This window comes from Pseudophryne corroboree, chromosome 3, assembly GCF_028390025.1.
Source record: "Pseudophryne corroboree isolate aPseCor3 chromosome 3, aPseCor3.hap2, whole genome shotgun sequence".
Classification (NCBI taxonomy): domain Eukaryota; kingdom Metazoa; phylum Chordata; class Amphibia; order Anura; family Myobatrachidae; genus Pseudophryne; species Pseudophryne corroboree.
The window spans coordinates 331,988,098-332,012,957 of record NC_086446.1 but is presented as its reverse complement, the minus strand read 5'-3'; the positions used below and the strand labels follow the sequence as shown (position 1 = coordinate 332,012,957).

At 34.1% G+C, this 24,860-nt stretch overlaps 16 non-coding genes across 16 annotated transcripts; all 16 read right to left on the bottom strand.

Annotated features, from left to right (window-relative positions):
* Window positions 1-1,063: 1,063 nt before the first annotated feature.
* Window positions 1,064-1,135, bottom strand: TRNAP-AGG (transfer RNA proline (anticodon AGG)). The gene has a single exon. It is a non-coding gene; the product is annotated as a tRNA-Pro (tRNA).
* Window positions 1,136-1,983: 848 nt separating this feature from the next.
* On the bottom strand, window positions 1,984-2,056 carry TRNAP-AGG (transfer RNA proline (anticodon AGG)). The gene has a single exon. It is a non-coding gene; the product is annotated as a tRNA-Pro (tRNA).
* Window positions 2,057-4,709: 2,653 nt separating this feature from the next.
* Window positions 4,710-4,782, bottom strand: TRNAP-AGG (transfer RNA proline (anticodon AGG)). The gene has a single exon. It is a non-coding gene; the product is annotated as a tRNA-Pro (tRNA).
* A 1,769-nt stretch (window positions 4,783-6,551) lies between these two features.
* Window positions 6,552-6,624, bottom strand: TRNAP-AGG (transfer RNA proline (anticodon AGG)). The gene has a single exon. It is a non-coding gene; the product is annotated as a tRNA-Pro (tRNA).
* Window positions 6,625-7,471: 847 nt separating this feature from the next.
* On the bottom strand, window positions 7,472-7,544 carry TRNAP-AGG (transfer RNA proline (anticodon AGG)). Its single transcript has one exon. It is a non-coding gene; the product is annotated as a tRNA-Pro (tRNA).
* An 848-nt stretch (window positions 7,545-8,392) lies between these two features.
* Window positions 8,393-8,464, bottom strand: TRNAP-AGG (transfer RNA proline (anticodon AGG)). The gene has a single exon. It is a non-coding gene; the product is annotated as a tRNA-Pro (tRNA).
* A 1,766-nt stretch (window positions 8,465-10,230) lies between these two features.
* Window positions 10,231-10,303, bottom strand: TRNAP-AGG (transfer RNA proline (anticodon AGG)). The gene has a single exon. It is a non-coding gene; the product is annotated as a tRNA-Pro (tRNA).
* Window positions 10,304-11,150: 847 nt separating this feature from the next.
* Window positions 11,151-11,223, bottom strand: TRNAP-AGG (transfer RNA proline (anticodon AGG)). Its single transcript has one exon. It is a non-coding gene; the product is annotated as a tRNA-Pro (tRNA).
* Window positions 11,224-12,992: 1,769 nt separating this feature from the next.
* TRNAP-AGG (transfer RNA proline (anticodon AGG)) lies at window positions 12,993-13,065 on the bottom strand. Its single transcript has one exon. It is a non-coding gene; the product is annotated as a tRNA-Pro (tRNA).
* An 847-nt stretch (window positions 13,066-13,912) lies between these two features.
* On the bottom strand, window positions 13,913-13,985 carry TRNAP-AGG (transfer RNA proline (anticodon AGG)). Its single transcript has one exon. It is a non-coding gene; the product is annotated as a tRNA-Pro (tRNA).
* Window positions 13,986-15,761: 1,776 nt separating this feature from the next.
* Window positions 15,762-15,834, bottom strand: TRNAP-AGG (transfer RNA proline (anticodon AGG)). Its single transcript has one exon. It is a non-coding gene; the product is annotated as a tRNA-Pro (tRNA).
* Window positions 15,835-16,681: 847 nt separating this feature from the next.
* Window positions 16,682-16,754, bottom strand: TRNAP-AGG (transfer RNA proline (anticodon AGG)). Its single transcript has one exon. It is a non-coding gene; the product is annotated as a tRNA-Pro (tRNA).
* Window positions 16,755-18,524: 1,770 nt separating this feature from the next.
* TRNAP-AGG (transfer RNA proline (anticodon AGG)) lies at window positions 18,525-18,596 on the bottom strand. Its single transcript has one exon. It is a non-coding gene; the product is annotated as a tRNA-Pro (tRNA).
* Window positions 18,597-19,444: 848 nt separating this feature from the next.
* TRNAP-AGG (transfer RNA proline (anticodon AGG)) lies at window positions 19,445-19,516 on the bottom strand. The gene has a single exon. It is a non-coding gene; the product is annotated as a tRNA-Pro (tRNA).
* A 1,769-nt stretch (window positions 19,517-21,285) lies between these two features.
* On the bottom strand, window positions 21,286-21,358 carry TRNAP-AGG (transfer RNA proline (anticodon AGG)). The gene has a single exon. It is a non-coding gene; the product is annotated as a tRNA-Pro (tRNA).
* An 848-nt stretch (window positions 21,359-22,206) lies between these two features.
* TRNAP-AGG (transfer RNA proline (anticodon AGG)) lies at window positions 22,207-22,279 on the bottom strand. The gene has a single exon. It is a non-coding gene; the product is annotated as a tRNA-Pro (tRNA).
* Window positions 22,280-24,860: the final 2,581 nt, after the last annotated feature.

Sequence of the window (24,860 nt, the reverse complement as noted above, 5' to 3'; positions counted from 1 at the left end):
CAATATACCACCAAATTGTTGACAGTTTACTAAATATGCATAAGTATATATTTTTTGATGTATTTTCAAAAGCAAAATTTACTTGATGCTTTTGACATCAATCAGATAATGGAACCATGAGATTTAAAAGAACCTGAGAAGATGGGCTCGTCCAGGATTTGAACCATGGACCTCTCGTACCCTAAACGAAAATCATACTCCTAGACCAACGAGCCAACTGCTCATGGTTTTTCATGTATACTAATGAAATTGGAAGTGAAACTGTTGGAATACATTAGTACGTATTTTAAAATACTATCAGATAATAGAACTAAGCACTTTTATAGAACCTGAGAAAACAGGCATATCCAGGATATGAACCTGGTGACTTTTCCACTCAAGCAAAAATCATACACCCAGACCAACAAGCCACAAGCTAAATAATTTCTTATTCAGATTTTACCATTTTTAAAGTAAAACTCAAATTATTTAATAAAAAAAATGCAATAAGCTGGAAAAAATGATGTTACATTTTAAAAATACCATAACAATTTAAAAATGTATTGGTAGCATAGCTAAAATGTTTCCTTAAGGTAATTTTTTGTCCAAGTATGCATATTTGGAAAGTTCAGTGCCAAGATTTAGGGGTTCCTATAGAGTTTGAACTTTTCTGATAGTTGGAACCTAAGACTTGTCTCATACTGTGTGCAACTTAAGCATACAGACCAAGAAGAAAGAAAAAAACAAAAACCTGCAATTAATTCTTGACCTTTTTGTTTGTCAAAAAGAGCCTATTCTTTTAAGCCACTCATTGTTTCTTAGAAAAAAGCAAGGTAGGAGAAAAACCTGTAATTTCATTTTGACAGTTTTTTATTTGTCAAAATAAGACTTCTTTGAAGCCACTCAAGGTTACTTAGACAAAATGGAATCTACAGTATACCCAATATACCACCAAATGGTTGACAGTTTACTAAATATGCATAAGTATATATTTTTTTATGTATTTTCAAAAGCAAAATTTACTTGATGCTTTTGACATCAATCAGATAATGGAACCATGGGATTTAAAAGAACCTGAGAAGATGGGCTCGTCCAGGATTTGAACCCTGGACCTCTCGTACCCTAAACGAGAATCATACCCCTAGACCAACGAGCCAACTGTTCATGGTTTTTCATGTATACTAATGAAATTGGAAGTGAAACTGTTGGAATACATTAGTACGTATTTTAAAATACTATCAGATAATAGAACTAAGCACTTTTATAGAACCTGAGAAAACAGGCTTATCCAGGATATGAACCTGGTGCCTTTTCCACTCAAAGCAAAAATCATACACCCAGACCAACAAGCCACAAGCTAAATAATTTCTTATTCAGATTTTACCATTTTTAAAGTAAAACTCAAATTATTTAATAAAAAAATGCAATAAGCTGGAAAAAAAGATGTTACATTTTAAAAATACCATAACAATTTAAAAATGTATTGGTAGCATAGCTAAAATGTTTCCTTAAGGTAAAATTTTGTCCAAGTGGGCATATTTGGAAAGTTCAGTGCCAAGATTTAGGGGTTCCTTTAGAGTTTGAACTTTTCTGATAGTTGGAACCTAAGACTTGTCTCATACTGTGTGCAACTTAAGCATACAGACCAAGAAGAAAGAAAAAAACAAAAACCTGCAATTAATTGTTGACCTTTTTGTTTGTCAAAAAGAGCCTATTCTTTTAAGCCACTCATTGTTTCTTAGAAAAAAGTAAGGTAAGAGAAAAACCTGTAATTTCATTTTGACAGTTTTTTATTTGTCAAAATGAGACTTCTTTGAAGCCACTCAAGGTTACTTAGACAAAATGGAATCTACAGTATACCCAATATACCACCAAATGGTTGACAGTTTACTAAATATGCATAAGTATTTATTTTTTGATGGATTTTCAAAAGCAAAATTCACTTGATGCTTTTGACATCAATCAGATAATGGAACCATGGGATTTAAAGGAACCGGAGAAGATGGGCTCGTCCGGGATTTTTAACCCGGGACCTCTCGCACCCTAAGCGAGAATCATACCCCTAGACCAACGAGCCAACTGTTCATGCATTTTCATGTATACTAATGAAATTGGAAGTGAAACTGTTGGAATACATTAGTAAGTATTTTAAAATACTATCATATAATAGAACTAAGCACTTTTAAAGAACCTGAGAAAACAGGCTAATCCAGGATATGAACCTGGGGCATTTTCCACCCAAAGCAAAAATCATACACCCAGACCAACAAGCCACAAGCTAAATAATTTCTTATTCAGATTTTACCATTTTTAAAGTAAAACTCAAATTATTTAATAAAAAAATGCAATAAGCTGGAAAAAAGATGTTACATTTGAAAAATACCATAACAATTTAAAAATGTATTGGTAGCATAGCTAAAATGTTTCCTTAAGGTAAATTTTTGTCCAAGTAGGCATATTTGGAAAGTTCAGTGCCAAGATTTAGGGGCTCCTATAGAGTCTCATACTGTGTGCAACTTAAGCATACAGACCAAGAAGAAAGAAAAAAAACAAAAACCTGCAATTAATTGTTGACCTTTTTGTTTGTCAAAAAGAGCCTACTCTTTTAAGCCACTCATTGTTTCTTAGAAAAAAGCAAGGTAATAGAAAAACCTGTAATTTTATTTTGACAGTTTTTTATTTGTCAAAATGAGACTTCTTTGAAGCCACTCAAGGTTACTTAGACAAAATGGAATCTACAGTATACCCAATATACCACCAAATGGTTGACAGTTTACTAAATATGCATAAGTATTTATTTTTTGATGGATTTTCAAAAGCAAAATTCACTTGATGCTTTTGACATCAATCAGATAATGGAACCATGGGATTTAAAGGAACCGGAGAAGATGGGCTCGTCTGGGATTTTTAACCCGGGACCTCTCGCACCCTAAGCGAGAATCATACCCCTAGACCAACGAGCCAACTGTTCATGCTTTTTCATGTATACTAATGAAATTGGAAGTGAAACTGTTGGAATACATTAGTACGTATTTTAAAATACTATCAGATAATAGAACTAAGCACTTTTAAAGAACCTGAGAAAACAGGCTTATCCAGGATATGAACCTGGTGCCTTTTCCACTCAAAGCAAAAATCATACACCCAGACCAACAAGCCACAAGCTAAATAATTTCTTATTCAGATTTTACCATTTTTAAAGTAAAACTCAAATTATGTAATAAAAAAATGCAATAAGCTGGAAAAAAAGATGTTACATTTTAAAAATACCATAACAATTTAAAAATGTATTGGTAGCACAGTTAAAATGTTTCCTTAAGGTACATTTTTGTCCAAGTATGCATATTTGGAAAGTTCAGTGCCAAGATTTAGGGGTTCCTATAGAGTTTTAACTTTTCTGATAGTTGGAACCTAAGACTTGTCTCATACTGTGTGCAACTTATGCATACAGACCAAGAAGAAAGAAAAAAACAAAAACCTGCAATTAATTGTTGACCTTTTTGTTTGTCAAAAAGAGCCTATTCTTTTAAGCCACTTATTGTTTCTTAGAAAAAAGCAAGGTAAGAGAAAAAACTGTAATTTCATTTTGACAGTTTTTTATTTGTCAAAATGAGACTTCTTTGAAGCCACTCAAGGTTACTTAGACAAAATGAAATCTACAGTATACTCAATATACCACCAAATGGTTAACAGTTTACTAAATATGCATAAGTATATATTTTTTGATGTATTTTCAAAAGCAAAATTTACTTGATGCTTTTGACATCAATCAGATAATGGAACCATGAGATTTAAAAGAACCTGAGAAGATGGGCTCGTCCTGGATTTGAACCATGGACCTCTCGTACCCTAAACGAGAATCATACCCTAGACCAACGAGCCAACTGCTCATGGTTTTTCATGTATACTAATGAAATTGGAAGTGAAACTGTTGGAATACATTAGTACGTATTTTAAAATACTATCAGATAATAGAACTAAGCACTTTTATAGAACCTGAGAAAACAGGCTTATCCAGGATATGAACCTGGTGACTTTTCCACTCAAAGCAAAAATCATACACCCAGACCAACAAGCCACAAGCTAAATAATTTCTTATTCAGATTTTACCATTTTTAAAGTAAAACTCAAATTATTTAATAAAAAAAATGCAATAAGCTGGAAAAAATGATGTTACATTTTAAAAATACCATAACAATTTAAAAATGTATTGGTAGCATAGCTAAAATGTTTCCTTAAGGTAATTTTTTGTCCAAGTATGCATATTTGGAAAGTTCAGTGCCAAGATTTAGGGGTTCCTATAGAGTTTGAACTTTTCTGATAGTTGGAACCTAAGACTTGTCTCATACTGTGTGCAATTTAAGCATACAGACCAAGAAGAAAGAAAAAACAAAAACCTGCAATTAATTGTTGACCTTCTTGTTTGTCAAAAAGAGCCTATTCTTTTAAGCCACTCATTGTTTCTTAGAGAAAAGCAAGGTAAGAGAAAAAACTGTAATTTAATTTTGACAGTTTTTTATTTGTCAAAATGAGACTTCTTTGAAGCCACTCAAGGTTACTTAGACAAAATGGAATCTACAGTATACCCAATATACCACCAAATGGTTGACAGTTTACTAAATATGCATAAGTATATATTTTTTGATGGATTTTCAAAAGCAAAATTCACTTGATGCTTTTGACATCAATCAGATAATGGAACCATGGGATTTAAAGGAACCGGAGAAGATGGGCTCGTCCGGGATTTTTAACCCGGGACCTCTCGCACCCTAAGCGAGAATCATACCCCTAGACCAACGAGCCAACTGTTCATGCATTTTCCTGTAAACTAAAGAAATTGGAAGTGAAACTATTGGAATACATTAGTAAGTATTTTAAAATACTATCAGATAATAGAACTAAGCACTTTTAAAGAACCTAAGAAAACAGGCTCATCCAGGATATGAACCTGGGGCCTTTTCCACCCAAAGCAAAAATCATACACCCAGACCAACAAGCCACAAGCTAAATAATTTCTTATTCAGATTTTAGCATTTTTAAAGTAAAACTCAAATTATGTAATAAAAAAATGCAATAAGCTGGAAAAAAAGATGTTACATTTTAAAAATACCATAACAATTTAAAAATGTATTGGTAGCATAGTTAAAATGTTTCCTTAAGGTACATTTTTGTCCAAGTATGCATATTTGGAAAGTTCAGTGCCAAGATTTAGGGGTTCCTATAGAGTTTGAACTTTTCTGATAGTTGGAACCTAAGACTTGTCTCATACTGTGTGCAACTTAGGCATACAGACCAAGAAGAAAGAAAAAAACAAAAACCTGCAATTAATTGTTGACCTTTTTGTTTGTCAAAAAGAGCCTATTCTTTTAAGCCACTTATTGTTTCTTAGAAAAAAGCAAGGTAAGAGAAAAACCTGTAATTTCATTTTGACAGTTTTTTATTTGTCAAAATGAGACTTCTTTGAAGCCACTCAAGGTTACTTAGACAAAATGGAATCTACAGTATACCCAATATACCACCAAATGGTTGACAGTTTACTAAATATGCATAAGTATGTATTTTTTGATGGATTTTCAAAAGCAAAATTTACTTGATGCTTTTGACATCAATCAGATAATGGAACCATGAGATTTAAAAGAACCTGAGAAGATGGGCTCGTCCAGGATTTGAACCATGGACTTCTCGTACCCTAAACGAGAATCATACCCCTAGACCAACGAGCCAACTGTTCATGGTTTTTCATGTATACTAATGAAATTGGAAGTGAAAATGTTGGTATACATTAGTACGTATTTTAAAATACTATCAGATAATAGAACTAAGCACTTTTATAGAACCTGAGAAAACAGGCTTATCCAGGATATGAACCTGGTGCATTTTCCACTCAAAGCAAAAATCATACACCCAGACCAACAAGCCACAAGCTAAATAATTTCTTATTCAGATTTTACCATTTTTAAAGTAAAACTCAAATTATTTAATAAAAAAAATGCAATCAGCTGGAAAAAATGATGTTACATTTTAAAAATACCATAACAATTTAAAAATGTATTGGTAGCATAGCTAAAATGTTTCCTTAAGGTAATTTTTTGTCCAAGTATGCATATTTGGAAAGTTCAGTGCCAAGATTTAGGGGTTCCTATAGAGTTTGAACTTTTCTGATAGTTGGAACCTAAGACTTGTCTCATACTGTGTGCAATTTAAGCATACAGACCAAGAAGAAAGAAAAAAACAAAAACCTGCAATTAATTGTTGACCTTTTTGTTTGTCAAAAAGAGCCTATTCTTTTAAGCCACTCATTGTTTCTTAGAAAAAAGCAAGGTAAGAGAAAAACCTGTAATTTCATTTTGACAGTTTTTTATTTGTCAAAATGAGACTTCTTTGAAGCCACTCAAGGTTACTTAGACAAAATGGAATCTACAGTATACCCAATATACCACCAAATGGTTGACAGTTTACTAAATATGCATAAGTATTTATTTTTTGATGGATTTTCAAAAGCAAAATTCACTTGATGCTTTTGACATCAATCAGATAATGGAACCATGGGATTTAAAGGAACCGGAGAAGATGGGCTCGTCCGGGATTTTTAACCCGGGACCTCTCGCACCCTAAGCGAGAATCATACCCCTAGACCAACGAGCCAACTGTTCATGCATTTTCATGTATACTAATGAAATTGGAAATGAAACTGTTGGAATACATTAGTAAGTATTTTAAAATACTATCAGATAATAGAACTAAGCACTTTTAAAGAACCTGAGAAAACAGGCTAATCCAGGATATGAACCTGGGGCATTTTCCACCCAAAGCAAAAATCATACACCCAGACCAACAAGCCACAAGCTAAATAATTTCTTATTCAGATTTTACCATTTTTAAAGTAAAACTCAAATTATTTAATAAAAAAATGCAATAAGCTGGAATAAAAGATGTTACATTTTAAAAATACCATAACAATTTAAACATGTATTGGTAGCATAGCTAAAATGTTTCCTTAAGGTAAATTTTTATCCAAGTATGCATATTTGGAAAGTTCAGTGCAAAGATTTAGGGGTTCCTATAGAGTTTGAACTTTTCTGATAGTTGGAACCTAAGACTTGTCTCATACTGTGTGCAATTTAAGCATACAGACCAAGAAGAAAGAAAAAACAAAAACCTGCAATTAATTGTTGACCTTCTTGTTTGTCAAAAAGAGCCTATTCTTTTAAGCCACTCATTGTTTCTTAGAGAAAAGCAAGGTAAGAGAAAAAACTGTAATTTCATTTTGACAGTTTTTTATTTGTCAAAATGAGACTTCTTTGAAGCCACTCAAGGTTACTTAGACAAAATGGAATCTACAGTATACCCAATATACCACCAAATGGTTGACAGTTTACTAAATATGCATAAGTATATATTTTTTGATGGATTTTCAAAAGCAAAATTCACTTGATGCTTTTGACATCAATCAGATAATGGAACCATGGGATTTAAAGGAACCGGAGAAGATGGGCTCGTCCGGGATTTTTAACCCGGGACCTCTCGCACCCTAAGCGAGAATCATACCCCTAGACCAACGAGCCAACTGTTCATGCATTGTCATGTAAACTAAAGAAATTGGAAGTGAAACTGTTGGAATACTTTAGTAAGTATTTTAAAATACTATCAGATAATAGAACTAAGCACTTTTAAAGAACCTAAGAAAACAGGCTCATCCAGGATATGAACCTGGGGCCTTTTCCACCCAAAGCAAAAATCATACACCCAGACCAACAAGTCACAAGCTAAATAATTTCTTATTCAGATTTTAGCATTTTTAAAGTAAAACTCAAATTATGTAATAAAAAAATGCAATAAGCTGGAAAAAAAGATGTTACATTTTAAAAATACCATAACAATTTAAAAATGTATTGGTAGCATAGTTAAAATGTTTCCTTAAGGTACATTTTTGTCCAAGTATGCATATTTGGAAAGTTCAGTGCCAAGATTTAGGGGTTCCTATAGAGTTTGAACTTTTCTGATAGTTGGAACCTAAGACTTGTCTCATACTGTGTGCAACTTATGCATACAGACCAAGAAGAAAGAAAAAAACAAAAACCTGCAATTAATTGTTGACCTTTTTGTTTGTCAAAAAGAGCCTATTCTTTTAAGCCACTCATTGTTTCTTAGAAAAAAGCAAGGTAAGAGAAAAACCTGTAATTTCATTTTGACAGTTTTTTATTTGTCAAAATGAGACTTCTTTGAAGCCACTCAAGGTTACTTAGACAAAATGGAATCTACAGTATACCCAATATACCACCAAATGGTTGACAGTTTACTAAATATGCATAAGTATATATTTTTTGATGGATTTTCAAAAGCAAAATTTACTTGATGCTTTTGACATCAATCAGATAATGGAACCATGAGATTTAAAAGAACCTGAGAAGATGGGCTCGTCCAGGATTTGAACCATGGACCTCTCGTACCCTAAACGAGAATCATACCCCTAGACCAACGAGCCAACTGTTCATGGTTTTTCATGTATACTAATGAAATTGGAAGTGAAACTGTTGGAATACATTAGTACGTATTTTAAAATACTATCAGATAATAGAACTAAGCACTTTTATAGAACCTGAGAAAACAGGCTTATCCAGGATATGAACCTGGTGCATTTTCCACTCAAAGCAAAAATCATACACCCAGACCAACAAGCCACAAGCTAAATAATTTCTTATTCAGATTTTACCATTTTTAAAGTAAAACTCAAATTATTTAATAAAAAAATGCAATAAGCTGGAAAAAAAGATGTTACATTTTAAAAATACCATAACAATTTAAAAATGTATTTGTAGCATAGCTAAAATGTTTCCTTAAGGTAATTTTTTGTCCAAGTATGCATATTTGGAAAGTTCAGTGCCAAGATTTAGGGGTTCCTATAGAGTTTGAACTTTTCTGATAGTTGGAACCTAAGACTTGTCTCATACTGTGTGCAACTTAAGCATACAGACCAAGAAGAAAGAAAAAAAAAACCTGCAATTAATTGTTGACCTTTTTGTTTGTCAAAAAGAGCCTATTCTTTTAAGCCACTCATTGTTTCTTAGAAAAAAGCAAGGTAAGAGAAAAACCTGTAATTTCATTTTGACAGTTTTTTATTTGTCAAAATGAGACTTCTTTGAAGCCACTCAAGGTTACTTAGACAAAATGGAATCTACAGTATACCCAATATACCACCAAATGGTTGACAGTTTACTAAATATGCATAAGTATTTATTTTTTGATGGATTTTCAAAAGCAAAATTCACTTGATGCTTTTGACATCAATCAGATAATGGAACCATGGGATTTAAAGGAACCGGAGAAGATGGGCTCGTCCAGGATTTTTAACCCGGGACCTCTCGCACCCTAAGCGAGAATCATACCCCTAGACCAACGAGCCAACTGTTCATGCATTTTTATGTATACTAATGAAATTGGAAGTGAAACTGTTGGAATACATTAGTAAGTATTTTAAAATACTATCAGATAATAGAACTAAGCACTTTTAAAGAACCTGAGAAAACAGGCTAATCCAGGATATGAACCTGGGGCATTTTCCACCCAAAGCAAAAATCATACACCCAGACCAACAAGCCACAAGCTAAATAATTTCTTATTCAGATTTTACCATTTTTAAAGTAAAACTCAAATTATTTAATAAAAAAATGCATTAAGCTGGAATAAAAGATGTTACATTTTAAAAATACCATAACAATTTAAAAATGTATTGGTAGCATAGCTAAAATGTTTCCTTAAGGTAAATTTTTGTCCAAGTATGCATATTTGGAAAGTTCAGTGCAAAGATTTAGGGGTTCCTATAGAGTTTGAACTTTTCTGATAGTTGGAACCTAAGACTTGTCTCATACTGTGTGCAACTTAAGCATACAGACCAAGAAGAAAGAAAAAAGCAAAAACATGCAATTAATTGTTGACCTTTTTGTTTGTCAAAAAGAGACTATTCTTTTAAGCCACTCATTGTTTCTTAGAAAAAAGCAAGGTAAGAGAAAAACCTGTAATTTCATTTTGACAGTTTTTTATTTGTCAAAATGAGACTTCTTTGAAGCCACTCAAGGTTACTTAGACAAAATGGAATCTACAGTATACCCAATATACCACCAAATGGTTGACAGTTTACTAAATATGCATAAGTATTTATTTTTTTATGGATTTTCAAAAGCAAAATTCACTTGATGCTTTTGACATCAATCAGATAATGGAACCATGGGATTTAAAGGAACCGGAGAAGATGGGCTCGTCCGGGATTTTTAACCCGGGACCTCTCGCACCCTAAGCGAGAATCATACCCCTAGACCAACGAGCCAACTGTTCATGCATTTTCATGTATACTAATGAAATTGGAAATGAAACTGTTGGAATACATTAGTAAGTATTTTAAAATACTATCAGATAATAGAACTAAGCACTTTTAAAGAACCTGAGAAAACAGGCTAATCCTGGATATGAACCTAGGGCATTTTCCACCCAAAGCAAAAATCATACACCCAGACCAACAAGCCACAAGCTAAATAATTTCTTATTCAGATTTTACCATTTTTAAAGTAAAACTCAAATTATTTAATAAAAAAATGCAATAAGCTGGAATAAAAGATGTTACATTTTAAAAATACCATAACAATTTAAACATGTATTGGTAGCATAGCTAAAATGTTTCCTTAAGGTAAATTTTTGTCCAAGTATGCATATTTGGAAAGTTCAGTGCAAAGATTTAGGGGTTCCTATAGAGTTTGAACTTTTCTGATAGTTGGAACCTAAGACTTGTCTCATACTGTGTGCAATTTAAGCATACAGACCAAGAAGAAAGAAAAAACAAAAACCTGCAATTAATTGTTGACCTTCTTGTTTGTCAAAAAGAGCCTATTCTTTTAAGCCACTCATTGTTTCTTAGAGAAAAGCAAGGTAAGAGAAAAAACTGTAATTTCATTTTGACAGTTTTTTATTTGTCAAAATGAGACTTCTTTGAAGCCACTCAAGGTTACTTAGACAAAATGGAATCTACAGTATACCCAATATACCACCAAATGGTTGACAGTTTACTAAATATGCATAAGTATATATTTTTTGATGGATTTTCAAAAGCAAAATTCACTTGATGCTTTTGACATCAATCAGATAATGGAACCATGGGATTTAAAGGAACCGGAGAAGATGGGCTCGTCCGGGATTTTTAACCCGGGACCTCTCGCACCCTAAGCGAGAATCATACCCCTAGACCAACGAGCCAACTGTTCATGCATTTTCCTGTAAACTAAAGAAATTGGAAGTGAAACTGTTGGAATACATTAGTAAGTATTTTAAAATACTATCAGATAATAGAACTAAGCACTTTTAAAGAACCTAAGAAAACAGGCTCATCCAGGATATGAACCTGGGGCCTTTTCCACCCAAAGCAAAAATCATACACCCAGACCAACAAGCCACAAGCTAAATAATTTCTTATTCAGATTTTACCATTTTTAAAGTAAAACTCAAATTATGTAATAAAAAAATGCAATAAGCTGGAAAAAAAGATGTTACATTTTAAAAATACCATAACAATTTAAAAATGTATTGGTAGCATAGTTAAAATGTTTCCTTAAGGTACATTTTTGTCCAAGTATGCATATTTGGAAAGTTCAGTGCCAAGATTTAGGGATTCCTATAGAGTTTGAACTTTTCTGATAGTTGGAACCTAAGACTTGTCTCATACTGTGTGCAACTTAGGCATACAGACCAAGAAGAAAGAAAAAAACAAAAACCTGCAATTAATTGTTGACCTTTTTGTTTGTCAAAAAGAGCCTATTCTTTTAAGCCACTTATTGTTTCTTAGAAAAAAGCAAGGTAAGAGAAAAACCTGTAATTTCATTTTGACAGTTTTTTATTTGTCAAAATGAGACTTCTTTGAAGCCACTCAAGGTTACTTAGACAAAATGGAATCTACAGTATACCCAATATACCACCAAATGGTTGACAGTTTACTAAATATGCATAAGTATATATTTTTTGATGGATTTTCAAAAGCAAAATTTACTTGATGCTTTTGACATCAATCAGATAATGGAACCATGAGATTTAAAAGAACCTGAGAAGATGGGCTCGTCCAAGATTTGAACCATGGACCTCTCATACCCTAAACGAGAATCATACCCCTAGACCAACGAGCCAACTGTTCATGGTTTTTCATGTATACTAATGAAATTGGAAGTGAAACTGTTGGAATACATTAGTACGTATTTTAAAATACTATCAGATAATAGAACTAAGCACTTTTATAGAACCTGAGAAAACAGGCTTATCCAGGATATGAACCTGGTGCATTTTCCACTCAAAGCAAAAATCATACACCCAGACCAACAAGCCACAAGCTAAATAATTTCTTATTCAGATTTTACCATTTTTAAAGTAAAACTCAAATTATTTAATAAAAAAAATGCAATCAGCTGGAAAAAATGATGTTACATTTTAAAAATACCATAACAATTTAAAAATGTATTGGTAGCATAGCTAAAATGTTTCCTTAAGGTAATTTTTTGTCCAAGTATGCATATTTGGAAAGTTCAGTGCCAAGATTTAGGGGTTCCTATAGAGTTTGAACTTTTCTGATAGTTGGAACCTAAGACTTGTCTCATACTGTGTGCAATTTAAGCATACAGACCAAGAAGAAAGAAAAAAACAAAAACCTGCAATTAATTGTTGACCTTTTTGTTTGTCAAAAAGAGCCTATTCTTTTAAGCCACTCATTGTTTCTTAGAAAAAAGCAAGGTAAGAGAAAAACCTGTAATTTCATTTTGACAGTTTTTTATTTGTCAAAATGAGACTTCTTTGAAGCCACTCAAGGTTACTTAGACAAAATGGAATCTACAGTATACCCAATATACCACCAAATGGTTGACAGTTTACTAAATATGCATAAGTATTTATTTTTTGATGGATTTTCAAAAGCAAAATTCACTTGATGCTTTTGACATCAATCAGATAATGGAACCATGGGATTTAAAGGAACCGGAGAAGATGGGCTCGTCCGGGATTTTTAACCCGGGACCTCTCGCACCCTAAGCGAGAATCATACCCCTAGACCAACGAGCCAACTGTTCATGCATTTTCATGTATACTAATGAAATTGGAAATGAAACTGTTGGAATACATTAGTAAGTATTTTAAAATACTATCAGATAATAGAACTAAGCACTTTTAAAGAACCTGAGAAAACAGGCTAATCCAGGATATGAACCTGGGGCATTTTCCACCCAAAGCAAAAATCATACACCCAGACCAACAAGCCACAAGCTAAATAATTTCTTATTCAATTTTTACCATTTTTAAAGTAAAACTCAAATTATTTAATAAAAAAATGCAATAAGCTGGAATAAAAGATGTTACATTTTAAAAATACCATAACAATTTAAACATGTATTGGTAGCATAGCTAAAATGTTTCCTTAAGGTAAATTTTTGTCCAAGTATGCATATTTGGAAAGTTCAGTGCAAAGATTTAGGGGTTTCTATAGAGTTTGAACTTTTCTGATAGTTGGAACCTAAGACTTGTCTCATACTGTGTGCAATTTAAGCATACAGACCAAGAAGAAAGAAAAAACAAAAACCTGCAATTAATTGTTGACCTTCTTGTTTGTCAAAAAGAGCCTATTCTTTTAAGCCACTCATTGTTTCTTAGAGAAAAGCAAGGTAAGAGAAAAAACTGTAATTTCATTTTGACAGTTTTTTATTTGTCAAAATGAGACTTCTTTGAAGCCACTCAAGGTTACTTAGACAAAATGGAATCTACAGTATACCCAATATACCACCAAATGGTTGACAGTTTACTAAATATGCATAAGTATATATTTTTTGATGGATTTTCAAAAGCAAAATTCACTTGATGCTTTTGACATCAATCAGATAATGGAACCATGGGATTTAAAGGAACCGGAGAAGATGGGCTCGTCCGGGATTTTTAACCCGGGACCTCTCGCACCCTAAGCGAGAATCATACCCCTAGACCAACGAGCCAACTGTTCATGCATTTTCATGTAAACTAAAGAAATTGGAAGTGAAACTGTTGGAATACATTAGTAAGTATTTTAAAATACTATCAGATAATAGAACTAAGCACTTTTAAAGAACCTAAGAAAACAGGCTCATCCAGGATATGAACCTGGGGCCTTTTCCACCCAAAGCAAAAATCATACACCCAGACCAACAAGTCACAAGCTAAATAATTTCTTATTCAGATTTTAGCATTTTTAAAGTAAAACTCAAATTATGTAATAAAAAAATGCAATAAGCTGGAAAAAAAGATGTTACATTTTAAAAATACCATAACAATTTAAAAATGTATTGGTAGCATAGTTAAAATGTTTCCTTAAGGTACATTTTTGTCCAAGTATGCATATTTGGAAAGTTCAGTGCCAAGATTTAGGGGTTCCTATAGAGTTTGAACTTTTCTGATAGTTGGAACCTAAGACTTGTCTCATACTGTGTGCAACTTAGGCATACAGACCAAGAAGAAAGAAAAAAACAAAAACCTGCAATTAATTGTTGACCTTTTTGTTTGTCAAAAAGAGCCTATTCTTTTAAGCCACTTATTGTTTCTTAGAAAAAAGCAAGGTAAGAGAAAAACCTGTAATTTCATTTTGACAGTTTTTTATTTGTCAAAATGAGACTTCTTTGAAGCCACTCAAGGTTACTTAGACAAAATGGAATCTACAGTATACCCAATATACCATATACCACCAAATGGTTGACAGTTTACTAAATATGCATAAGTATATATTTTTTTATGGATTTTCAAAAGCAAAATTTACTTGATGCTTTTGACATCAATCAGATAATGGAACCATGAGATTTAAAAGAACCTGAGAAGATGGGCTCGTCCAAGATTTGAACCATGGACCTCTCGTACCCTAAACGAGAATCATACCCCTAGACCAACGAGCCAACTGTTCATGGTTTTTCATGTATACTAATGAAATTGGAAGTGAAACTGTTGGAATACATTAGTACGTATTTTAAAATACTATCAGATAATAGAACTAAGCACTTTTATAGAACCTGAGAAAACAGGCTTATCCAGGATATGAACCTGGTGCATTTTCCACTCAAAGCAAAAATCATACACCCAGACCAACAAGCCACAAGCTAAATAATTTCTTATTCAGATTTTACCATTTTTAAAGTAAAACTCAAATTATTTAATAAAAAAAATGCAATCAGCTGGAAAAAATGATGTTACATTTTAAAAATACCATAACAATTTAAAAATGTATTGGTAGCATAGCTAAAATGTTTCCTTAAGGTAATTTTTTGTCCAAGTATGCATATTTGGAAAGTTCAGTGCCAAGATTTAGGGGTTCCTATAGAGTTTGAACTTTTCTGATAGTTGGAACCTAAGACTTGTCTCATACTGTGTGCAATTTAAGCATACAGACCAAGAAGAAAGAAAAAAACAAAAACCTGCAATTAATTGTTGACCTTTTTGTTTGTCAAAAAGAGCCTATTCTTTTAAGCCACTCATTGTTTCTTAGAAAAAAGCAAGGTAAGAGAAAAACCTGTAATTTCATTTTGACAGTTTTTTATTTGTCAAAATGAGACTTCTTTGAAGCCACTCAAGGTTACTTAGACAAAATGGAATCTACAGTATACCCAATATACCACCAAATGGTTGACAGTTTACTAAATATGCATAAGTATTTATTTTTTGATGGATTTTCAAAAGCAAAATTCACTTGATGCTTTTGACATCAATCAGATAATGGAACCATGGGATTTAAAGGAACCGGAGAAGATGGGCTCGTCCGGGATTTTTAACCCGGGACCTCTCGCACCCTAAGCGAGAATCATACCCCTAGACCAACGAGCCAACTGTTCATGCATTTTCATGTATACTAATGAAATTGGAAATGAAACTGTTGGAATACATTAGTAAGTATTTTAAAATACTATCAGATAATAGAACTAAGCACTTTTAAAGAACCTGAGAAAACAGGCTAATCCAGGATATGAACCTGGGGCATTTTCCACCCAAAGCAAAAATCATACACCCAGACCAACAAGCCACAAGCTAAATAATTTCTTATTCAATTTTTACCATTTTTAAAGTAAAACTCAAATTATTTAATAAAAAAATGCAATAAGCTGGAATAAAAGATGTTACATTTTAAAAATACCATAACAATTTAAACATGTATTGGTAGCATAGCTAAAATGTTTCCTTAAGGTAAATTTTTGTCCAAGTATGCATATTTGGAAAGTTCAGTGCAAAGATTTAGGGGTTTCTATAGAGTTTGAACTTTTCTGATAGTTGGAACCTAAGACTTGTCTCATACTGTGTGCAATTTAAGCATACAGACCAAGAAGAAAGAAAAAACAAAAACCTGCAATTAATTGTTGACCTTCTTGTTTGTCAAAAAGAGCCTATTCTTTTAAGCCACTCATTGTTTCTTAGAGAAAAGCAAGGTAAGAGAAAAAACTGTAATTTCATTTTGACAGTTTTTTATTTGTCAAAATGAGACTTCTTTGAAGCCACTCAAGGTTACTTAGACAAAATGGAATCTACAGTATACCCAATATACCACCAAATGGTTGACAGTTTACTAAATATGCATAAGTATATATTTTTTGATGGATTTTCAAAAGCAAAATTCACTTGATGCTTTTGACATCAATCAGATAATGGAACCATGGGATTTAAAGGAACCGGAGAAGATGGGCTCGTCCGGGATTTTTAACCCGGGACCTCTCGCACCCTAAGCGAGAATCATACCCCTAGACCAACGAGCCAACTGTTCATGCATTTTCCTGTAAACTAAAGAAATTGGAAGTGAAACTGTTGGAATACATTAGTAAGTATTTTAAAATACTATCAGATAATAGAACTAAGCACTTTTAAAGAACCTAAGAAAACAGGCTCATCCAGGATATGAACCTGGGGCCTTTTCCACCCAAAGCAAAAATCATACACCCAGACCAACAAGTCACAAGCTAAATAATTTCTTATTCAGATTTTAGCATTTTTAAAGTAAAACTCAAATTATGTAATAAAAAAATGCAATAAGCTGGAAAAAAAGATGTTACATTTTAAAAATACCATAACAATTTAAAAATGTATTGGTAGCATAGTTAAAATGTTTCCTTAAGGTACATTTTTGTCCAAGTATGCATATTTGGAAAGTTCAGTGCCAAGATTTAGGGGTTCCTATAGAGTTTGAACTTTTCTGATAGTTGGAACCTAAGACTTGTCTCATACTGTGTGCAACTTATGCATACAGACCAAGAAGAAAGAAAAAAAAAAAAAACCTGCAATTAATTGTTGACCTTTTTGTTTGTCAAAAAGAGCCTATTCTTTTAAGCCACTCATTGTTTCTTAGAAACAAGCAAGGTAAGAGAAAAACCTGTAATTTCATTTTGACAGTTTTTTATTTGTCAAAATTAGACTTCTTTGAAGCCACTCAAGATTACTTAGACAAAATGGAATCTACATTATACCCAATATACCACCAAATGGTTGACAGTTTACTAAATATGCATAAGTATATATTTTTTGATGGATTTTCAAAAGCAAAATTCACTTGATGCTTTTGACATCAATCAGATAATGGAACCATGGGATTTAAAGGAACCGGAGAAGATGGGCTCGTCCAGGATTTTTAACCCGGGACCTCTCGCACCCTAAGCGAGAATCATACCCCTAGACCAACGAGCCAACTGTTCATGCATTTTTATGTATACTAATGAAATTGGAAGTGAAACTGTTGGAATACATTAGTAAGTATTTTAAAATACTATCAGATAATAGAACTAAGCACTTTTAAAGAACCTGAGAAAACAGGCTAATCCAGGATATGAACCTGGGGCATTTTCCACCCAAAGCAAAAATCATACACCCAGACCAACAAGCCACAAGCTAAATAATTTCTTATTCAGATTTTACCATTTTTAAAGTAAAACTCAAATTATTTAATAAAAAAATGCAATAAGCTGGAATAAAAGATGTTACATTTTAAAAATACCATAACAATTTAAAAATGTATTGGTAGCATAGCTAAAATGTTTCCTTAAGGTACATTTTTGTCCAAGTATGCATATTTGGAAAGTTCAGTGCAAAGATTTAGGGGTTCCTATAGAGTTTGAACTTTTCTGATAGTTGGAACCTAAGACTTGTCTCATACTGTGTGCAACTTAAGCATACAGACCAAGAAGAAAGAAAAAAACAAAAACCTGCAATTAATTGTTGACCTTTTTGTTTGTCAAAAAGAGCCTATTCTTTTAAGCCACTTATTGTTTCTTAGAAAAAAGCAAGGTAAGAGAAAAACCTGTAATTTCATTTTGACAGTTTTTTATTTGTCAAAATGAGACTTCTTTGAAGCCACTCAAGGTTACTTAGACAAAATGGAATCTACAGTATACCCAATATACCACCAAATGGTTGACAGTTTACTAAATATGCATAAGTATATATTTTTTGATGGATTTTCAAAAGCAAAATTTACTTGATGCTTTTGACATCAATCAGATAATGGAACCATGAGATTTAAAAGAACCTGAGAAGATGGGCTCGTCCAGGATTTGAACCATGGACCTCTCGTACCCTAAACGAGAATCATACCCCTAGACCAACGAGCCAACTGTTCATGGTTTTTCATGTATACTAATGAAATTGGAAGTGAAACTGTTGGAATACATTAGTACGTATTTTAAAATACTATCAGATAATAGAACTAAGCACTTTTATAGAACCTGAGAAAACAGGCTTATCCAGGATATGAACCTGGTGCATTTTCCACTCAAAGCAAAAATCATACACCCAGACCAACAAGCCACAAGCTAAATAATTTCTTATTCAGATTTTACCATTTTTAAAGTAAAACTCAAATTATTTAATAAAAAAATGCAATAAGCTGGAAAAAAAGATGTTACATTTTAAAAATACCATAACAATTTAAAAATGTATTGGTAGCATAGCTAAAATGTTTCCTTAAGGTAATTTTTTGTCCAAGTATGCATATTTGGAAAGTTCAGTGCCAAGATTTAGGGGTTCCTATAGAGTTTGAACTTTTCTGATAGTTGGAACCTAAGACTTGTCTCATACTGTGTGCAACTTAAGCATACAGACCAAGAAGAAAGAAAAAAAAAAAAACCTGCAATTAATTGTTGACCTTTTTGTTTGTCAAAAAGAGCCTATTCTTTTAAGCCACTCATTGTTTCTTAGAAAAAAGCAAGGTAAGAGAAAAACCTGTAATTTCATTTTGACAGTTTTTTATTTGTCAAAATGAGACTTCTTTGAAGCCACTCAAGGTTACTTAGACAAAATGGAATCTACAGTATACCCAATATACCACCAAATGGTTGACAGTTTACTAAATATGCATAAGTATTTATTTTTTGATGGATTTTCAAAAGCAAAATTCACTTGATGCTTTTGACATCAATCAGATAATGGAACCATGGGATTTAAAGGAACCGGAGAAGATGGGCTCGTCTGGGATTTGAACCCGGGACCTCTCGCACCCTAAGCGAGAATCATACCCCTAGACCAACGAGCCAACTGTTCATGCATTTTTATGTATACTAATGAAATTGGAAGTGAAACTGTTGGAATACATTAGTAAGTATTTTAAAATACTATCAGATAATAGAACTAAGCACTTTTAAAGAACCTGAGAAAACAGGCTAATCCAGGATATGAACCTGGGGCATTTTCCACCCAAAGCAAAAATCATACACCCAGACCAACAAGCCACAAGCTAAATAATTTCTTATTCAGATTTTAGCATTTTTAAAGTAAAACTCAAATTATTTAATAAAAAAATGCAATAAGCTGGAATAAAAGATGTTACATTTTAAAAATACCATAACAATTTAAAAATGTATTGGTAGCATAGCTAAAATGTTTCCTTAAGGTAAATTTTTGTCCAAGTATGCATATTTGGAAAGTTCAGTGCAAAGATTTAGGGGTTCCTATAGAGTTTGAACTTTTCTGATAGTTGGAACCTAAGACTTGTCTCATACTGTGTGCAACTTAAGCATACAGACCAAGAAGAAAGAAAAAAACAAAAACATGCAATTAATTGTTGACCTTTTTGTTTGTCAAAAAGAGCCTATTCTTTTAAGCCACTCATTGTTTCATAGAAAAAAGCAAGGTAAGAGAAAAAACTGTAATTTCATTTTGACAGTTTTTTATTTGTCAAAATGAGACTTCTTTGAAGCCACTCAAGATTACTTAGACAAAATGGAATCTACATTATACCCAATATACCACCAAATGGTTGACAGTTTACTAAATATGCATAAGTATATATTTTTTGATGGATTTTCAAAAGCAAAATTCACTTGATGCTTTTGACATCAATCAGATAATGGAACCATGAGATTTAAAAGAACCTGAGAAGATGGGCTCGTCCAAGATTTGAACCATGGACCTCTCGTACCCTAAACGAGAATCATACCCCTAGACCAACGAGCCAACTGTTCATGGTTTTTCATGTATACTAATGAAATTGGAAGTGAAACTGTTGGAATACATTAGTACGTATTTTAAAATACTATCAGATAATAGAACTAAGCACTTTTATAGAACCTGAGAAAACAGGCTTATCCAGGATATGAACCTGCGGCCTTTTCCACCCAAAGCAAAAATCATACACCCAGACCAACAAGCCACAAGCTAAATAATTTCTTATTCAGATTTTACCATTTTTAAAGTAAAACTAAAATTATTTAATAAAAAAATGCAATAAGCTGGAAAAAAAGATGTTACATTTTAAAAATACCATAACAATTTAAAAATGTATTGGTAGCATAGCTAAAATGATTCCTTAAGGTAAAATTTTGTCCAAGTAGGCATATTTGGAAAGTTCAGTGCCAAGATTTAGGGGTTCCTTTAGAGTTTGAACTTTTCTGATAGTTGGAACCTAAGACTTGTCTCATACTGTGTGCAACTTAAGCATACAGACCAAGAAGAAAGAAAAAAAACAAAAACCTGCAATTAATTGTTGACATTTTTGTTTGTCAAAAAGAGCCTATTCTTTTAAGCCACTCATTGTTTCTTAGAAAAAAGCAAGGTAAGAGAAAAACCTGTAATTTCATTTTGACAGTTTTTTATTTGTCAAAATGAGACTTCTTTGAAGCCACTCAAGGTTACTTAGACAAAATGGAATCTACAGTATACCCAATATACCACCAAATGGTTGACAGTTTACTAAATATGCATAAGTATTTATTTTTTGATGGATTTTCAAAAGCAAAATTCACTTGATGCTTTTGACATCAATCAGATAATGGAACCATGGGATTTAAAGGAACCGGAGAAGATGGGCTCGTCCGGGATTTTTAACCCGGGACCTCTCGCACCCTAAGCGAGAATCATACCCCTAGACCAACGAGCCAACTGTTCATGCATTTTCATGTATACTAAAGAAATTGGAAGTGAAACTGTTGGAATACATTAGTAAGTATTTTAAAATACTATCAGATATTAGAACTAAGCACTTTTAAAGAACCTGAGAAAACAGGCTAATCCAGGATATGAACCTGGGGCATTTTCCACCCAAAGCAAAAATCATACACCCAGACCAACAAGCCACAAGCTAAATAATTTCTTATTCAGATTTTACCATTTTTAAAGTAAAACTCAAATTATTTAATAAAAAAATGCAATAAGCTGGAATAAAAGATGTTACATTTTAAAAATACCATAACAATTTAAAAATGTATTGGTAGCATAGCTAAAATGTTTCCTTAAGGTAAATTTTTGTCCAAGTATGCATATTTGGAAAGTTCAGTGCAAAGATTTAGGGGTTCCTATAGAGTTTGAACTTTTCTGATAGTTGGAACCTAAGACTTGTCTCATACTGTGTGCAACTTAAGCATACAGACCAAGAAGAAAGAAAAAACAAAAACCTGCAATTAATTGTTGACCTTTTTGTTTGTCAAAAAGAGCCTATTCTTTTAAGCCACTCATTGCTTCTTAGAGAAAAGCAAGGTAAGAGAAAAAAACTGTAATTTCATTTTGACAGTTTTTTATTTGTCAAAATGAGACTTCTTTGAAGCCACTCAAGGTTACTTAGACAAAATGGAATCTACAGTATACCCAATATACCACCAAATGGTTGACAGTTTACTAAATATGCATAAGTATATATTTTTTGATGGATTTTCAAAAGCAAAATTCACTTGATGCTTTTGACATCAATCAGATAATGGAACCATGGGATTTAAAGGAACCGGGGAAGATGGGCTCGTCCGGGATTTTTAACCCGGGACCTCTCGCACCCTAAGCGAGAATCATACCCCTAGACCAACGAGCCAACTGTTCATGCATTTTCATGTATACTAATGAAATTGGAAGTGAAACTGTTGGAATACATTAGTAAGTATTATAAAATTCTATCAGATACACCATTATCTTGACTGGCTGAGGCGTTTGTCCCGATAGAGCGTATGCAGCGTAGGGAGGCGCGCCTAGTCACAGAGAGGCGTACCTAATCGCACGGAGGCAGACATGGCGTTTGGCGTTACCTTTACGTGTAATACCTGCGATCAGCCACCAGATGTCGCTTTTTACAATCACCACTGCGCATGCGTGTGGTCTCCCGTAAAATACAATACTGGAATACATAATAAGGACTACTTTACTAAGGCGTCTCATTACGCTGCATACAGTAAATACTCATTACGCTGCATTATTTAATACAGTACTGTATATACGACACAGACGCAAATAGTACAGCATACAGTATATGATCCATCTACAATACTTTATGAATACTGTATGTGAGCGTCCAAGTCCCGCAGGCAAAACATAAAACCAGTAGTGTACACTGTCGCAAATGGATGTGTGTTAGAAGTTCACTATTGCCTCTCAAGATTCGGAATTTTGTACAGTACTGTATGTTATCGTCCTAATCCCGTAGCCATTACAGCATAATCAAAACCAATGGATTTATACATTTGTCTGTGGCGAAGTGGTGAAGTGTTTCGCTTCCTATACTCAGAGTCCCGGGTTCGATTCCATGTACAGTACAGTACGAATGCATGTTAGTTTTTTTTCATACACTTTATTATTTTTTTTATTCACATACAGTAAACCAGGGCAAAGCTGCATGAGTGGTTCTAATGTTAAGGTTCTATGCTCCGTACAGTACACATACAATTCTGTAGCTGGGCAGACTCAATAGAAATGGCTACCACCTACAGTATGACTCCTTGCCCCACAGAGGCCCTAGGCTACGGAGCAAGTAATAGTCCAAATTGTACAGACTATGGGGCAATGCTGAAGGAGCGTCACAATCCCCTAGCTAAAATACATACAGCAGTATGCACATTATGGTAACCGGACTCGATCGCATAGCACACTGGCAAAATGGCCACTGCCCCTGAACCCTTTTGCAGGCTATGGGGCAATGCTGAAGTAACGTCACAATCCCCTAGCCAAAATACACAGGGGCGATGGGGATAAGTTACTATACTGTAGGATTGCATATTACGGTACACCGGACTCAATCGCATACTGTAGCACACTGTCAAAGTGACCACTACCCCTGAACCCCCACCTCGTGGCAGGCAGCAGTCGGGTATGGAATGAGAAATAGCATAAGTTGTGCAGGCTACGGGGCGATGCTGAAGGAGCGTCACAATCCCCTAGCAAACAGAGATACTGTAAGCAAGGTCTATGCACATTACAGTACGTTACACCGGACTCGATCGCATAGCAAGCTGACAAACCACAAGTTTTACATAAAGCAGGCCAAAGTTGCAGGAGAGTTTCTACTGTAAAAGTTCTATGCACCGTACGGTACACATACAATTCTATAGCAGGGCAGACTCAATTAAAATGGCTACCGCCTGTGACTCCTACTGTACTGTAGCTCCTAGGAAGCACTCAGCTACAGTATGGAGCAAATAACAGCACAGATTTTGCAGGCTATGGGGCAATGCTAAAGGAGCGTCACAATCCCCTAGCTACAATACACAGGGGCGATAGGGATATTCGAGTGGCTGGAGGGGGGGTCCCCTTGATTTAAGGGGTCCCCACTCCTCCAGGGTACCCCGGTCAGGTGTGACTAGTTGGGTATTTAATTCCATGGCCGCAGGGACCGGTATAAAAGTGTCCCCCGGCTGTGCATTATCTGTCCAGCTAGTGGAGCCCGGTGCTGGTTAAAAAAATAGGTGGAACCCCTATGCTTTTTGTCCCCCAAGCTGCAGGAGAGTTTCTACTGTAAAGGTTCTATGCACCGTACGGTACACATACAATTCTATAGCAGGGCAGACTCAATTGAAATGGTTACCGCTTGTGACTCCTACTGTACTGTAGCTCCTAGGAGGCACTCAGCTACAGTATGGAGCAAATAACAGCACAGATTTTGCAAGCTACGGGGCAATGCTGAAGGAGCGTCACAATCCCCTAGCTACAATACACAGGGGCGATAGAGATAATCGAGTGGCTGGAGGGGGGTCCCCTTGATTTAAGGTGTCCCCACTCCTCCAGGGTACCCCGGCCAGGGGGTGACTAGTTGGGTATTTAATGCCATGGCCGCAGGGACCGGTCAAAAATACGGGGAACCCCTACGCTTTTTTGTCCCCCTTAGTTTTTGCACCAGGACCAGGCGCAGAGCCCTGTGCTGGTTCTAAAAAGATGGGGGATCCCGAGTCCATTTTTTCGTATTCCTGACGGAATTCGACCGCAATTGCATATACTGTACCCCTTAATGTCACTGCTTACAGTATACAGTATTTAGACATGCGCTTGTGTACAGTATCTGTCATGAGGTGCTTTTTTCACTGACACTATAACTTTTTTGTACTGTACAGAGACGGCAAACTAGCCAAACGGGAATAATCAGCTTCTGCTGAATAAAATGAGATGCTACAGTACATGCCTATATTCTG